Below are 18385 nucleotides of genomic sequence, written 5' to 3'. Positions count from 1 at the left end.
TTGATATTCATTTCATTGTATTTTACTTATAAAGATACAGTTTTGTTTTTGTGGAAGCTAGACATTTCCTAGCAAATATGTTGCTTTGTACTGTACCGACCCTTCCCAGTATAAATTGAATGACCACTGCCCACCAAAAAAAAAAAAAAAAAAGAAAAAAACCCTCTGAAGATCATGGAATCAGATTTATAAACGGAAATTCAAAAATATTATTACCCCAGGTCCAGATAACTCTAATGAAGCCAAGGGGACATATGAATAAAAATCATCCTAATGAATGAATTTGATAACTAGTTTTCATATTTGGCATGAAACTGTAAAATCCCACCACATTAGATACCATATTTATGAAAGGAATCCAAGTGTCTACGTGGCCATGTAAGCCCTCAGTGGAACTGCACCCATAGTCAGGGTATTGTCAGGGAAGACAGGGCTGTGAGGATTTAAAGAAGCACCTCGGTAACGTTGATAGCCCATGTGTTTTTATTCCTGTCCTCTCATTTCACCGCCCGCAGCCTCTGTGGCTGTGCAGCGGCAGTCTAGATAGTACATAGATATCTCTGAAGTCATCAAAACACATAAAATGTGAACTTTGGCAGTTGGCAGGAGGGACACTTTGTAGAAGTCTTGAACGAAGCTGGCAAGGTCAGAGATAGAGTTAGAACGAGGAGGCCACCGCTCCACCCCTTCTTTGTGCCACCAGAGTTGTCCCGGAAAACGTGGGCTGAGAGCAGGTCGAAATGGCTGTTCATGTTTTGGCTGGAAGGTATCCCTCCCCCGTCTGGTAACAGTAAACTGAATTTCCTTTGAGAAACCATACTCTTCTGTACATATATCATATATTTGAGGTGGATGTGATTTAGGCCTGCACAAATAGAACATTTTGCAATGTCCTGTGTGGAGAAATTGATTCAGAGATGGCACATGAAATGCAATGAGATTTTTCTGGGGCTGGGTAAGTCTCAAGGAGATGTGGGCCTGTGGTTCCTGGCAACTGTCTAGCCACTAAGTAGAACTTAGAGTAAAATCCATGTGGAGAAAGGTAGGCTTCAAGATAGAGAGTGGGTTCTGGGGACATTGTTTGAACTCCTAAGTAATCTCTGTTTAGCTTTTTCTTCTTCATCAGCCACTAGTGGATCCATCAGTGGATTTTTCTTTAATCCACTTTGAGTTGTTTTTTGTCATCTCAGGCTCTAACTAATCCTTCAAGTAACCTATCAAGGTATTTTCCTAAACCCAAATCTCTGGGGCAGCTGTTAAGAGGAGAACATTTTCATTCACTTCTGGCCTCACCCAGACACATCTTCTTCAAGCAGCCTGCCGCTAGCTCCATGCTTTCCTGCAAGCCCTCCCGTAGCCTTGTGGTCACTAGGAGGTGAGAACCCAGGTGGCCAGGCGCAGCTGTTGCTCGCTATTTCTGGCGGTGTGATTGAGCGGGAGAAAACAACTATATGGCAAAAATGTTTTCAGCATTTTCTCAGTTGGCGCTACCTGTTTTCTGAATCCTGGCGCTGTTCCTTTCTTTGTTCTAAGCTTTCCAAAATAAGAAAAACTGGAATAGATCTGCAAAGAATGGCTTTTTTATTGGAGCAGAGATGTGAGGGTGGGGTGCAGAGAAAGAGAAAGACAGACATGGAGAATTATATACTTCATGTCTTTGAAATCATGTAACTCAACAGACTGGGCCCATTCATCTAATGCTTATTCTATTCCAAAGATGCAAATCAGTTTATACGTCTTTGCAAGGGGTATATATTTTATGTGAGAAATAAACCAACATCATGAACAATAGCTGCATTCATCACCATGGATGAATTTCAAAAACATACTGTGAAGGAGACAAATCTCAGAAGAGAATGTAGTTAGTAGTATTCACTTTAAGTATAAAAACAGGTAAAACCAAACTATGAATTATTTAAGGTTACCTACAAAAGTAGTAAAAAAGTAATTTGGGGATGTACAGGAATGTTCTACTTATTGGCCTGAGAGTCAGATGCAAGTATTTTATTTTATTACTGTTCCTTAAACTCTACAATTACTTTTATACATTGCATATACTCTTTCGTACGAAGGCTGTACTTCAGAGTGTAATAAAAAAAAATTAGGCAACAAAAGCAAAACACAAATGAAATAACACTAACACACCAATATCAACAAAGCAGACTGTTGGAAACTCTTAAATTTCCAAAGTCTGGCATTAGATCTGTCTGTGGATGAAGAAATCTTACCTAAATGTATTTGACCTTGGGAAAAAAATAAAGTACAATTGCTGCTAAACAAAAAGTCTTTCTTCTTGCTGAATATATCAGCTGTAGAGGAGAAACTCAGTGACTCATATCCTACTACACCCAGTGTCTGCACAAAGGATTTAGATTAATTATTCTTGGGAGGTTCAGACATATTTCTCTAAGATCTTAACAACTGATAGTGGTTGGTTGTGACCCAGCCCATTACAAAGAAATGGAAAGAAACAGACCATCATCATTTATGTGGCAATTGGAAAGTTAAACTATAGCCAATTATTATTAATGCAGAATAAATAAGAATAAACATGACACATGATTTAACCTAAGAGCTAGGGATCTATTCCTTGAAGTGCAAGAATATACTTTTAAACATGTTCTTTACACTCAGTCCAACAACTGCCACCATTTACATTTGGGTTTTTGTTAGATTACGCTTTCAGAGATCAAAAATGAGAAAAACCCAACATGTCTTCTTATACAGAATGTGTCAAAGCTCACGATGAAATTGCAGCTTTCTATAATGTAGAATGTAATTTCCCCATTTGTATGCATTAATTTCTTTTCTTTCTACTTGATTCTCCTTATCAGCCAGTATAACAAACGAAAATGCCATTTTGTTTACGAAGGACTGGTTGTGTTAATCATATGTATTTTCACAGACTTGGTACCTTTCAGCTGAGGATATTTCTCCTCCTCTGCATTTTCAGTAGCAAGCTTGCTAGTCCTTTGAATAGGTAAAATAGATACCCAGGAGAGATGTGACTTTCTCCAAGTTGTGGCTGAAGTCAGTGGGTTTTCTTTAGAATAAGACCATGGTCCCTCTTTTCCTTTTGTGAGAAAAACAGGAGTTGACATCATTGTGGAGCAAGCCAGACACACTTCAGCATTTGGCTTCTTTCCAGAACCCTGGGGCGCTTGCTTCTGGTTGTATATATTTTTTAAAGTTACCATTATTGTGTTAATATTTACAGTTTGTATTGAACACGTATTTGGTGCATATATTTATAGTAAGTGCTCTTTTGTTTTCTTAAATCAGTATGTGTGAACCATGATAGGTATAAGGTCACACACACACACACACACACAAAACATACACCCATGTGGGGGTGTGAGTATGATTCCAAGTAGGTGAAAGTCTCTCTTTAAGAGAGAACAGTCAAATAAAGAAAAAAAAAATCCCATAATTTCCCTAAGTTCCAGGCAATCCCAAGATGCTCATCTCCATTGCCTCCTTGGGTTGTCTCCAAATACAACTTATTTATCCTGGATTTGGAGGATCTGGGAAGAAGGATACTTCCATCAATGGCCTTTGTTCATCCGGAATCACAGGGTCCCCCTGCAGGGGAGAAGCCCAGTCTTCTGAAGCTCCCATTTGGCCTCTCCTCTCCTAAATGATGAGAAAATTGCAAGTCACATCTAGTTTGTTAGTTTTATTTCAATTATGATAATTTTAGCTGAATGCTAAATTAGAGCTTAATTTTAGTCACAGCCAGCAGGAGCAGATGCTACTTTTCTGGCTTCTGGACATTTCTTCTCCTCATAGGAACAAACACGCCTATCCCCCTTCTCATTTTTCACAATTTTCTATCTTATCTATAAAGCAACATGGAGAAAATGGACAGGCGTTCTTAAATCACAACAATCGTTCTTTAGATGTTGGTCACCTGTTAAGTCCAAATTCTAAAGATGACATTCAAAGAAAAACAATACTTGGCATATAGATATTCATGAAGGTAAATGTTAATTCTGGCTTAGTATTTGTCCTTAGCTTTTTTAAAATAACATTTTAATGAGATATAATTCATCCATCATACATTTCATCCACTTAAGGTTTATAGTTCAATGATTTTTAGTATATTCAGAGTTTTATAATGATCACCACAAAGAGAACATTTTCATCAGCCCCAAAAGAAACCTCTATTTCCCTCCAACCTCCCCCAGCACCTGGCAGAAAATATAACGCCAGTTTCTCTTACTTTGTGTCTCTATGGATTTGCCAATCTACTTACTTTGTGTCTCTACAGATTTGCCAATTCTGGACATTTCATATGCATGGAATAAAAAATGTAATTTTTTGTAACTAGCTTCTTTATCAGTGTCTTCAAGGTTCATCGTGTTGTAGCATATATTGATGCTTTATTTTGTTGCTAAATAAGATTCCTCTGTATGGATGTACCACAGTTTATTTATCCATTATCAAATGATGGACATTTAGAGTATTTCCATGTTCTGGCTATTATGAATAATGCTGCCATGAGCATTTATGTACAAGGTCTTGTATGTTTTCACAACCCTTGGGTCTCTACCTAGGAGTGGGATTACTAAGTCACATGGTAACTCGATGTGTAACCTTTAGAGGAACTGCCAAACTGTTTCCCCAAGTTGTTGCAGCATTTTCCATTCCCACCAGCAGCACATGTAGGTTCCAGTGGCTCCTTGTCCTTAGCTTTAATTGGGTTTTTGTCATTGAGCCACATTGGAGTAAAAGTCTGTACTTAGCCTCGATATTACAATGTCAGCACCAGAACCAATGTTCATCAAACTTGTTACTACTTTTGCTGGTGAATTTTAAGATTTGGAAGTATCGCACTTGAGAATGGTCTTTCTAGAGCTCTTTGCTAGGAGTCAGAAAATTTACCAGTACTAGAGCTCTTTGAACACTGGAAAACAAGATTGCTGCCCCACAGATTGCATTCCTTTGTTCTATGAAGACATCAGATATGAGTCTGTGGTAATGGCTTCTGATGAGGTTTGCCATGAGTGCTTCAGGGACAGTGGGGTTCTCTGGTCATTCCTCAAATGACTCCTTTCAAAAACAAAACAAAACAACAGTCTATCAGAGAACTCCCTGACATAGTGTCTTGAGGCTGTGCATTGGAGAATGAATATGCAACTCCTTTTGTCTTGAAAAGTCATTCTCATGCCTAAGTGAACACTTCGATCTTTTACTCACTGTTTTCTTAGCAAGATGCTTTGGATTCTGAAATTGTTGTTTACTTCTCATTCACAGCTCCAAGTAGGTTTGAATGTGTTTCTTGACCCAAAATTGAACTGTTGGAGGAAGAGATCTCAAACCTTCACAGCGCCTGGCGTTATAGTGTCTCCCACCCTGAGGTTCTCATTGAGATGTGAGAACATTCAGTTCTAATAAGTTTTACTCACTTTTCACAATTGTGCATAGCAGTGTCGTTATGGAAATAGACTGCGTTGAGGCATCAATGTGTGCAGAAAGCTGACAAAGAAACACAGAAGGTTTGAAAATGAGCCGTGTTGTCTTTGAGGTTGGGGTGAGATACGCCACAATGCTGATTCCCATTTCAAGTTTTTTCTGTCTTATTTATTTCTGTTCAGGACAGCATTTTAGCTGACTTCAACACCGTCAGCAGCCACCAGCCCCAGCCTGGCCCAGCAGTTGGCTGAAGGGCTGCAGGGTGGCCTTCAGCATCCCTGCATTAGGGAACAGAAGCTGGGACCCCATTTCTCATAGGGGGTGGGATCTTGGGTCAATCTTTGGTCTATAGCCTTTGCTGCCTTGGTGGGCCTGCTTCTTTGCAGAGACTGCTGCCTCTGTGCCAGGTCCATGATGGCAGCTCAGTTGGGTACTGATGCTGGTCCAGATCAGACTGACATTTGCCTCATGTCTTTGAATTTTATAATGTGCATTTCTGACCCCTGCCTAGGGCTGGGCTATTCCTAAGGCTGATTTCCCTAGTCCAGATCCTATTTTTCCTGTAGTTACTCTTTTCCATCCCTTCCTGGCTATGATGAATAATCAGCATGCTTTCTTTTTGACTCTGTCTAATAAATTCAGCTTAAAAAAAAAGAAACATAGGTTTATCTTCTTTGGGCTTTCTTATTTAACACATAGACTACTAAGGAAAAAATATTCTTTAGTCCCTCTACTTTGAATCTCATGCTTTTAAACCAAATCATTCATGATCTTTCCATGTTGAAGTTGTCTCCCTATCCTCAGATCATTTCTTCTCAGTCCTCGAAGATTGAGCCTCTACCTCACTGTCTCTCTTTACAGAACTATTCCTGTCATATTTTTTGGTGATTTCTGTATCCATGAGGATGATTCTTTCTATATTCTTGCCTCTCATTTCCTTGATCACTACTCTTCCTCCTCTGATGATGATTTTCTCCTCTTGTCTTCCTCAGCTGGTCCAGCCTAGTTCTCATTATTACTGTTAATTTCAACTCCTTCACATCTTTAATTTCAAGAATCCCATTTTCTGATCACCATGTCTTATGCTTCCAACTTATTTTTTCTGTAACATGGCTCCAGAGAACTTCTCTGGAACTAAAATCCATTGACCACAACCTTTTCACTGTCTCTCACCCACCTCATGCCCTTCCTTCCCTCCAGTATGCTGGGTAAATTTCATGACCAATCACTGTATTTTTTCTCTTACCCTTTGCCCCAGTGTCTGGCTCCTTTATTACTTCATTGGACTTGCTTGGTAAAGCCACAATCCTGGGTATACTCAATTCTCTGCACTTGTACCTATGCAGGTTCATGTGAAAAATAGGTAGATCAGTTTCACTTGAAGTCATGACCATGAACCTCAGATGTGCCTGTACCATGCTTCTAGTCCATTCAATTTCTACTTTTCTACTCACTTTCATACTTTTCCCCCAAAACCCCTAATACCTTTTCTCCCATCCTCATTATCAGCTGATGATTTTATTTCTACTTAACTGAAAGAAGACAAAGCAATCAGAAAAGAACTTCCAGAGTCCCACATACTCCTCTATCTACTATCTACATAGTCTGCTTTTATAAGAACTACTATAAACAAACATTTTAGCACCTAAACCAAGCCAATCTCTCAACCCAGTTATTGTCTATTCAAGAAGTCCAGGAATTTCTGACTTACATAAGTAGTTTTCCCTCTCTATTTGGTTATCTCCATCAACATATAAAAATGCTGTTTATTTTCCCTGTTTTGAAAAGGAAACCAACCCTTGATTTCAATATCTCTTTCGAGCTTCTGCTCTTCTTCTCTTTTCCGCTTTATAGCAAAACTCCTAAAAAGAATTGTCTGAATTTACTGTCTCCCTTCCACTCCTTCTGTTCTTTCATGAAGCCACTTCAGTCAGGCTTCCTTTCTACCACTCCATTAAAATTGCTTGGTTAAGGCCACTGATGACTTCTATATATAGCTAGACCCAGCAGTCGATTGCCGGTTCTCATCTGGCCATATCAGCGCATTTGACACAGCCAATCACTTCCTCCATTTGGAAACACTGTCTTCACTTGGCTTCTGGGTACCACACTCTCCTGACTTTCCTCCTACCAGTTAATTCTTCTCAGACTCGCCTGCTGGTCCCCCTTCACCTCTTCAGCCTCCTTTTATTGGTGCATCACAAGACTCGGTGCTAGGACCCCTCCCCTGTTTCTCCCATTGATGGTGGTCTCATCCAGGATCATGACTTTAAATACCATCTGTGCTTTATGCTTCCAAATCAGCATCTTCAGCCTGTGTATCTTTCCATCATTCCTCATATATCTAATTGCATATATCATATCTTCACTTTGTTAACTGAGGGATGATCTCATGTCCAAATCGAACATCTGAGCTGCCCTCCAGATCGACCCTTCCCACAGTCTTTCCTGTCTTAGTAAATGGAAACTTTATCTTCCAGTTGGTCAGGTTAAAATTCTTGAGTCAGCTTCAACCCTTTCTTCCTCTGATACCTCAGATTCCACTTTTAAGCAAACCTGTGACTCGGGCATCCAAATGTATCTAGTTACAACTACTTCTCACCACCTGGACCACTACCGCCGAGTCTAAGCCAATAGCGCCCTAAGTGGTCTCACCACTTCCACATTCACTTCCCTATAATTTACTCACCGCAGGGCAGCACGGTCCCACACACCGTGGCGCTCTTCTGCCCAGGGTTTTGAGTGTCCCCTTGCCTGTGCTCCAGCCACACAGGCCTCCTTGCTGTTCCGGGGACACAAACCATCTTCAAGAACGTCTCTCTTCCTGTTCCTTCTGCCTGGAGTGTTCGCTCCCATACCTCCTTACATGGCATCGTCTTCTCTGAAGAACCTATTTAAAGTTGCAATCTGCTTCCTTCTGGCACTTTCTATTTTCCTTTCTTCTTTTATTTTGTACAACATTTATAACCTCTAACAAGCTAGGTGGTTTACATTTTGTTGACTTTCTACCTGCTCCCACAGCAGAAAATAAGCTTCTTATGGACAGGGATTTTTGTCCATTTCATTAATGCCGGGAAAAGTGCTGGGCACAGAAAGGACTCAGGAAGTATTTTCTGTATGAATACCAGGTAAATTTAAATTGGACTTTCTTTCTTATTATAACCTACTTCTTTTCACAAACAAGATGAAGTGACAAGTCTCCTTTAAACGAACCACACTGAGAAACTGAAGGCTGCCTTATCCATCCCCTGTGCCTCCATGCCGACCATGAAGATTTGCAGCAATAGAAGGCAGAAAGCTGGACCCCAGGAGGAAATGGACAGAGCACAGATGGACTGACAGAAGTTGCAGAAACTCCTTCTCTCGACGTCTTTCGAAGGCTGTATAGTGTGGCTGACAGGCTTCACCAGTAGGATCGATGGCCTCATAAAAAATTTCAGGATAGGGGCATAAAGTACTCTTCTTCTTAATTTAATTTTAATAAATTAAAATTTTAATTTTAGTAAAGTAAAAGACTCTAAGGTAAATGCTTGCCAATGCTGAGGGACTTCACGATAGTACCTCTTAGGGGTCGAATTGTGTTCCCTCCCAAAGGATGTATCGGAGTCCTAACCCCTGGTTCCTGTGAGTGTGGCAGGAAATACTGGTATTTGGAAATACTGGTGTTTTTTGCAAGTGATCAGGTTAAGATGAAGCTTTAGGCTGGGCCCTAATCTAACAAGGACTGTGTCTTTCTGGAAAGGGGACATTTGAGCTTAGACACGGGCAGAGGGCGGATGAAGTGAAGACACGGGCAGAGCATCACCTGCAAGCGGAGGAATGGCCGAGGCCGCCTGGAAGGCGGGAGACGGGGCTGCAGCGCATCCCGTCAGCCCGCGGTAGGAACTTACCCTGCCAACACCTTGCCTTCAGATTTCTGCACTCAATGGGACAGTGAATTTCTGTTGTTTAAGCCACCCAGTTTGTGGTTCTTTGTTCTGGCAGCCCTAGGAAACTAGTACATCACTTTATTTTAGTTTTATTACTGCCTATAGCTTGGACATATTATTTTAGGGCTGATGGTTTATTTAAATCCCAAAGCTCTAGATTTTAATTATCTAGAGAAAATTTCTATCTATCACTTGTTCACTAATAAAATCATAGGGTGTATGGTAACATTCTTAAACATGTAATGAAAAGGAATATAATTTTACTGCTTTTTAAATGCATTCCTTAGAGGGCTGACTTTACAAATAAAAGGGCAAATTCTGTTTAACTATTTAATGCTAGACATTAAGAAATATTTTTAGTAAATACTGCTTTGTAAGTGCAATCCATAAAAATGATACCCCTTCAGGGTTTTCTGAGGTAAGGTAATGTTGTACATAATTTTAAACATCTAACACTAACTATTGGGACTCTGAATAGAGTCTGGAAGTAAGTGTTACTCTTCAAGGGGCTAAATTTGGTCATTTAAATTGGTGGAGAGAGTTTTCAAGACATTGTGAAATTCGTTTAAATTGACAGACTTTAATGTTGGTAGGAATGGTTTTTTATGTTATAATTTTTTCCCTCCTGTATTCATTATGCATCTTAAGATATGGTAAAATATACACAGACTATATTTTTTAAATACTTAATTTAGTTTGAAATTATTGTAAGAAAGAAAAGATCTAAGAAGAGAACGGTGGCTGAGAATTCCATAGTGATAATGAACTTGGAGGGAACCTTGCATACTAAGTGAATTGTCGACTAGAGACAATGGGAAAATTGTACCCAAGTGATAACATCAAACATCATCCAGTTGGCTCTGTTTGTGAAGATCCATCATTTTAAACATACCTGATGTATTCGATTACTTTCTTTCACGTTCCAGGTTACTTTTCTCCAATTTTTATATCATAGTTTTAAATTTTGTTTCACTTAAAGACACATGGCAGTTTTGTGTAATACATTACAGCACCGAGGGTCTGAGTGTATGTGACTCTTGTAAGCAGTTTGGATCCCAGTTCTAGCTTTAGTTTTACTACCAACTAACCGGTGACCTTGAGAGAGTCTTTTCACCTTTTGGATTTCATTTTCATCACGTCTAAAACTCTAAGTCTGTTTCATTGGCCTCTCCGTGTCTTTGTGCAGCCTGACAAAGTTTAGATATGTGGTTCTGTCTCCCGAGGAATTAAGAGTTTGCGAGGCACCGTTTGAATGTTCTCTCGGTTCAGGTGGACATTCTGTCCTGCTCTGCTACTGGCTTTAGTGTCCCTTCATCATCACAGGCTCTCTTAGGAGATTTCATTTGAAAAAGTACTGCTTGATCCTTGAGAATTTGGAGAATGCTGCCATGACTTAAGGATGGCAATGAAACAGACTTGAAGGCCCTTCACATTTGCACAGGGGGTTGCTTTGTGTTGAAACTATGCATTGACTTGCAAAGTGCCTGTTTAAATGTTCCATCAGTAACACAGAGGTAAGCATGCATTTGCCAACATCTGCTTGGAAAGGAAATGGAAGTGCAGGCACATTGCTGGTACTTATTTTGGGTCATTGGTCAATATTTAGGACCGTCACTGTGTGTATGACAGTTGAGCTCAGAAACAAAGCGGAGAAGGCTCTCTGCAAATATTCCATGTTTATATTTCAGGGTCCAGGGTGCAGGGTGGCTTCCACAGAATGCTTGTGTCCTTTCTTGGCAGATCATTAACCTAGGCAACTGTTTAGAATTGTTTCCTATTAGGACTTGTAAACATCAGGTACCAGCAAAGGAAAGGTGATGGGGACGTGGTACAGGGTGCAGTCTGGGCATCAAGTCCCTCTTCTCTGTTTGCATGTTTGCAGTGCTGGATGGTACTGAGGGCTTTGGGGGAACTTGTATCTTCTCCCAGCTGCTAATAAGGTTTTGGAGTAACAGTGGTTCTGAGATTTGCAGGAGAAATTGGATGGTTGGAAGCCCTAGTTGTGTCCAGGGTAGAAGGATGCAGTATGTTATTATAAGCAAATTCTTCAAGATGTGGATTTGGGAGTAGGTGCTTTATAAGATTTATAGTTTCTTTTGGTGGTGGGACATAGGACATTGACCCTCAGGTAGATGAAAGCAGAACTCTTTGTTGCTTACAGCTCCCAACAAGCGCAGGCTTAGGCTGCCAGGTGGGGCTTCAAGAGAGGTTGTTTGCAGGGACAGGACAAGTGCAAGTTGAGCTGCAGGAGGCAGCCTACTAGGAAGAGCCAGGGGGAATTAGCTAGGTATTATGGGTTCTCTGTGGATTTGATAATTTGAATCATTTTGTAGGCTCCAGGGCATAGGGTCTGTCTTTAGTTGTCTGGTACCTGGCCCTGGGGCAATTGTAGCTCAGGATGTGAGAGCCCAATAAAGGAAATGGTTGGGGTGTGGGCTTAATTAGCTGGGCAAGAAGAGGAGCTGACTGGCCTCTAGCTAGGGCCTTAAAAGTGGATCAAGACAGCAGCAGAAAACAAAACAAAATGAAACAAACAAAACAAAACAAAACAAACAAACCAAAAAAACCAACCAACCAACCAAACAAAAATTATATTATATTAGATACATTAGTTTTTTTATAATTGTTTGAATACCTAGTTGATACTTTTTGGCTCTGCTGTGATTGGAGGGTGGTGAGGAGGACAGATATTTAGGGAACTCAACAACTATAGAGAGCACCACACACCACTCAATACTTGCGTGTAGATTGGGTGTTGGGCATCTTGCCATCCCATGGAGCCTGAGGATCTTGTTGACATGGGAGGGTATTGGTTGTTGCTAATTGGGAGTGGCTGGTGCAGGAGGTGTCTTGTGCTTATTGAGGGCCATCCCCATGAGCAGGAGAGCCTTGGGACCATGCCAGTGGATCATATAGAAATGTATTCAGGGTAAGCGGTTGTTGGAAAACTTGTAGGTTGAAAGGGGCTGAAAAGTCCCTGGCTTCACCCAAGCCTGTTTGGACCAAGGGCATGTCCCAAGTGATGGCATCTTCAGCATCAGTGCTATACCTGTCATTCAGTGGTTTGAACAGACCTCAGTGATCAGCCTGGGTGGTAGTGTGGCCCCAGTGACATGCTTGGTTTTCTGGTACCACTGTAAATAGGACTCTACTTACTACCCACACCAGCTCTCCTTTAGCTGGGGTGGAGGTTTTCATAGTGATTCTGACTTCTGAACTAAGGCATCTTTGAGGGGAAGTTTGAACTGGTCCACGTGGCCCCAGTTGACCAAGTTGCTCCTATGGAGCATAGGTTTATAAATCAGATGGGGATTGGTATAATGCTCTTTTCTAGATTTATTTCCTCCAGCATCTTGGATAGAGTCCTCTTTAATACAGTATTAATGGCTTGCATAATTCACTCTTTTTTTTTTCAAAAGGTGTATAGAAAACAAAGAAAGATACTCCTTGTGTAGGTGTCAGTGGTAAAATAATCTCTTCTTTGATCGCGCTCATGATGTCTTATAAGCGCAGCCTTTCTTTAAATTATTGGTGCCTGGGAAGTAATAAACCTAAGTGTTTGACATTTTAAAACACTGTGAGTTCTGGTTAGTTTCTCGCCATTTTCCTTAGTTGTTTAGGCTTTAAATGTCATAAATTTTTGCACCCTCAAGCATCTGGTAATAAACCGAAAGTTTTGACTAATTGGTAATGATATTCTTTGGTATTCTTACAATTATTTTTATATTGAAATATTCTGAGTCATTTATTTTTATTGTATTTAAATAGTGCTTTAAAAAAAAAGACAACTAGTTCTATAAGACTTATAAAAGTTCCCTACCAGTCCCTGTTCCAACCCACTCTGCAGAGACAATTTGAATTCTTTGAGCTTCTTCTAATTAACTTTCATGTTTCTCATAACATGATTTTTCAGTTCTAGATTATTATCTACTGACCTGTAGGATTATGGGATGAATTATGTCCTTCCAGAATTCACATACTGAAGTCATAACCCCTTGTACCTCAGAATGTGACTTTATTTAGGGATAGGTTCTTTAAAGAGGTAATTAAGTTAAAACGAGGCCATTAGGATGGGCTATAACTCAATCTGACTGGTGTCCTTATAAGAAGAGATTTGGGCGTGAACATGCACAGGGGGAAGATCTTGTGAATTCACTGGAAGAAGACGGCCATCTCCAAGGTGAGGAGAGAGGCTTCAGAATGAAACCGTCCCTGCCAGCGTCTTGGTCTTGGGCTCCCAGCCTGCAGAACTGTGAGGGAATATGTCTCTGTTGTTTAAGCCCCCCGAGTCTGTGGAATTGGTAAAAGCAGGCTGGGTAGGAAGGACATACTCCTCTGTGCTAGAAATCAGGTTTGAACCCCTCCTTGGATTCAGTTATTTGTTAGAACAGTTCCCAGAACTCAGGGAAACACTTACTTACATTTATCAGTATATTATATAATAAAGGATATGATCAAGGATATAGGTGAACAGCCAAAGGAAGAGATACATGGAGTGAGGTCTGGAAGGGTCCAGAAAGCAGGAGCTCCTGTCCCAGTGGTTGGGGGTGTGTCATCCTCCTAGCAGGTGGATGTGTTCACTAACCTGGAAGCTCTCTGAACCCCATACTTTCGGGATTTCTGTACAGACTTTATGGCACAGGCATGATTGATTGTCAACTCAATCTCCACTCCCTCTCTGTTTCCTGGAGGATGAAGGGTGGGATGGAAAGTTCTAAGTTTCTAACCATAGCTTGGTCTTTCTGGTGACCAGCCTCCATTCTGAAGCTCATGAGAACAAAAGACTCAGCCATCACCCAGGGAATTCCAAGGGATTTAGGAGCTCTGCGTCAGGAACCAGAGTCAGAGACCAAAGGATGCTCCTCGTGCTCTTAACACTTAGGAAATTACAAGGGTTTTAGGAGTTCTGGCAGGACCAGGGGCAGAGACTGTATATATATATATTTTTTTTTTTCTTCTTATTTCACATAGCCCTAGGAAATCAATATACTGATATGGAAGCAAGATAAGATTTAAGCATTATATCCTCATTCTGAATGTAGATAAACAAACCAAAGTATTATATTATTATAGTATTATTAAGTCAGTCTTTGGGATTATAAAAACTACTACTCACAGGTCAACCAAGAAGTATATTATAATTATGTAACATTTTGTTCTTCCTGAAATTAATAAGTGCCTCATTTCTTATTTGAGTAGTTTTCTATGACCAGGCACTACTTCATTCTCTGACACATATATGAATTTTCTCTCCATACATCCAGATACGTGAAGTAATTGAACAGTTTTGTGATCAATTACTGGATTTTGCTGTCAGCTTCGTTCTAGAGTCCTTGTTCTCTATTCTACCAGCACTTCCCATGACCTACTGCTTATCTTTAATCCCCTGTTTTCTGGGCTCACTTTGTCTAAGACTTACTTCTTCATTTTAGTGGAACAAATCCTCCAGTATCAAACTGAGAAAGGGTTCACAGTATGGAAAATTTTCTTCTACTCTTACAGTTGATTCTGGCTTGGAAAGCAGGTTCCTATGGTGGCTACTGAGGTATGTGGGGAGATTCTCATTTCTGATTCTATGTGTGCTCTTGCCTGTATCTTCTCACTTGAATTGTAGACTTCAGTGTTCTACTATTTCACAATCATGTGCAGTAGACCATGTGTGTTGAGGTAGGTATTTTTCCATCATTTTAGCTGGGCATGTGATGAGTTCTCCCACTTTGGAAATTCATCTTCTAAAATCTGGAACAATTTAGAAAATTTTGTTGTTGTTATTGTTATTTCTCCCTCTCCATTTTCTCTCTTCTTTTTTCTTTATTCTTTTTTTTTCTGGAGCAACTATCATTTGGCAGTAGAATTCCTGCATTGATAACCTAATTTCTTTATCATTTCTCCCCTATTTTCCAACTTTTTGACTAGAACTCCTTGTTTCTCAACTTTATCCTCCAATCCTTTAAGTAATTTTTCCATTTGTGCTCTCACATTTTAATTTGAAGAATACTTTTCTGTTGTGGACATCAGGACCCCGGGAGCACTTGTTTCCCAAATATTTTTAAAACCTCTTTTTTCCTATTTTTTAGATGTGATACCTTTTCTTATCTCTCTGACGGTATTTACAATAGAATTTAAAAGATTTATTCTCCATTGTCTCTGCCACCTGTAGGTTCCTATTTTATTCTGATTTCTTTGGGCCTCAGTTTTTCTAGAGGCATTCCTCAGATGTTTGATGGTCTCTGAAATAGCTATCTAAGGGCGAGGCGTGAAAAGCTAATTGAAAATTTTAGAAGTGATTGATGAGCCCTGTTGGGGGGGACTTTGACTTTCAGGATGTGTAGGTCTTTTTCTCTCGGTTGTCAGTTCACAGGGGAGGCCTACGCCTGGCTGCAGTGTTCTGGGAGCCAGTGAGGAAAGAGGACTCTGGGGCTGCTCAGAGAGCTCTGTAGCGTTTCACACATTGCTGGTTTCAGGGGACAATACTTACCTGAGCTCAGAGTCCTTCTCGTTCCGTACCCCAGAGTAATCTTCCAGTTTTCTGCTAGAGCATGAGAGAGAGAGTCACTTGGCTGGGAAGAGTTGAAGAGATGATCTGGAGACCTGAGTGTTTCTTTCAACCAATATTACCAATGGCTGTCAGCTGTCCACACGGTCCTCTGCTTTCAGGGACTCTGGTCCCTCTAATTCCAGATGATAGGACAGCTCCAGCTTCGGGGCTGCCTCCTGCCATCTTAGGTGTCAACCTCCTCAAGTGTCAGTTACACCAGAATGCTTCTCCTCCATGCTCTGTGGCTGCAAGGCTCCACCACTGGTATCCCTTTCTTGTCATTTGTGGGATTCAGGAGAGACTGGTGGTACCCACTGCAGTTCCATTTGTCACATTTCCAGATCAACTACAATACACTGAAATTCTCTTTCAAAATTAAGTTCCTTGCTTTCGGGATAGTCAAGGGTAAGGAATAGCCCTCTAATTCTGGGTTCAGAAATTAGTGGTCTTGGTTATGTTTGCACCAGTCAGTCAAACTACTGCCTGCTCCACCTGGGGATATAGATGCTGTGTCTATCAAAAGTAAAGTGTTAGAGGAACAGTAGGGAAAATTCACACTGTGGAGTGTGCTGGCTCCTCTGTGAAGCCGTTAGTGTGATATCCTGCAAGAAAGACAAAAGACTGAGATGTAAATGGTCTATTTAGGAACAACAAAAAAGATGCTCAAGAATAATTCGTTTTTCTAAAAGATACTGTCCTTGGCTAGGGCCTGAAATCTGTGTCGGTTGATTAAAAAGCCAAATTTTCTCCCTAAAGCAAGCAGAGGCAGGGACGTGGATGCTTAACAGAAGATGAAGTGGGCCAAAAAATGAACCTGAGCTGTCAGGATCTACCAGATTCCTCTTAAGCATCTGGCCCTGCAAAGTGATCAGGCCTGAGAAGAAAGGATGCATTATGGGGGGGTGCTTCCTTGCCTGAGGCTCTGGTTTCTAATGGCCTCAAGGCAGAGGCTTTTACATGGAAAGCCAAGGGAGGAGCTGAGGTCTGGGGGCAGGGAGACTGCAGTTTCTGGAAGCAAAGGCTATCCAGGAATCAGAGACCACAAGTTTATTAAGTAATTGAAGAAGTAGATTGATTGCTAAAGAAACTCAAATTAGTAGACTACAAATAGCCTATGACTGCTCATCTCCTAAAACAATCCTTAACCCTCTCCTCACAAGCCCTCAAAACTGAACTGTCAGTGGGTTATACCATGAATCAAACCTTGAGAAGGGGTTTCTTGATCGTTGTCTGTGTTTGGGTGTAAGGGGCAGTAGAAAATGATGATGTTCCTGTGGTATAACCATGGATTCTGAAAGCCAGGGGTCCAAGAACATCTTTCCAGAGAGCAGACAAGTTGGCTGATAAAGAAGGAACGTCCACATCCAGGACAGAAAGCCCTGGCTCTTTTTTTTTTCTTTCTGTCCAGCTGTGTATGATTTATAATATGAACCAGGAAACCCAGTGCAGTGTTTCCCAGTCTCCCCTCTTCTGAATTATTTTTTTTAAATTGCTATTATTGGGCCCTTACTGACTATTGTATATGAGGTGTGTTGGAAATAGATCATTTATCCTTTAGCCGTGTGTTGCTGAATTGTAGAAAACTCTATCATGATCTAAGAAGTGGGCAACGGGTCACCCAGAGGTCCTGGACTTGGAGTTGGTTACAGAAATGAATTCAGTGTAGGAAAACAAAGAACACCACAATCCAAAAGATACCCTGCATATCAGGGGCAGTTGGTGGTTGATTCAGGGCGGATAATTTGGAGGTAGACGGACCCCGGTGCAAATCTAAGCTCTGTTGTTTACACTGTGCACGCTTAACCCGTCTAAGTTGCGTTTTCCTCAAATATAAGGGGGATGATAGTAATCCCTATCTCACAGGGTTGATGTGAAGAGTCCACGAAGCAGTGTATGTGAAGCACTTAGCAGAGCGCCTGGCTTAGAGGGAGCATGCAGTCCCTGTTAGCTATGTCCATCCGACTGTGACCGCGATCGCACTGCAGAGGCAGGTACGGAGATACGCAGAACTAGGGGCGCGCTCGGGGGTCCTCAGAATCAGGCTAGAGTGTCCGAAGCAGGCCAGCACTTCTCCCACGTTGTCCTCTCCTCTCCGGGTCTGTTTCTCCTGTCAAACCCTCTGCCTGCGCATCCCATGCATTTTATAGCTCTAGTCTCAGAGCCTAAGACAGTGCTGTATAACAGATGCTCAGTAAATGGTTTTTGAATGAATATCTACTTATCACTAATTCCATTCTTGAATCAATATTTGCAAAAAAAAAAAAAAAAGTTTTGGATTTAGCTTCCAGCTTACTTTTTAAGAGAAGTGTTGGATGTTTTATTTTGAAGTACTGGCTAAACTAAGAAAGAAAAAAGATCTTTGAAATTATCTTTTCTGGTTACATGATTTTCTGGAAAAAATCAGCCATTTATTCCCACGTAAGCTTCTACAGTATTGGGGGAAAATGGCATTCACTGTCTGTGGAATAAAAATAATCTATAAAACATTCTTTTTAATTTAGAT

At 40.8% G+C, this 18385-nt stretch overlaps 1 protein-coding gene across 1 annotated transcript in view; it reads left to right on the top strand.

Moving 5' to 3' along the window:
* The window catches only part of HS6ST3 (heparan sulfate 6-O-sulfotransferase 3), a 582522-nt gene that overhangs the window by 182590 nt on the left and 381547 nt on the right, over window positions 1-18385 (top strand). The window lies entirely within an intron of this gene.

Source organism: Camelus ferus, chromosome 14, assembly GCF_009834535.1.
Source record: "Camelus ferus isolate YT-003-E chromosome 14, BCGSAC_Cfer_1.0, whole genome shotgun sequence".
In the NCBI taxonomy this organism is placed as follows: domain Eukaryota; kingdom Metazoa; phylum Chordata; class Mammalia; order Artiodactyla; family Camelidae; genus Camelus; species Camelus ferus.
Note: the sequence above shows the minus strand (reverse complement) of the source record. Positions and strands in the feature narration are given on the sequence as shown.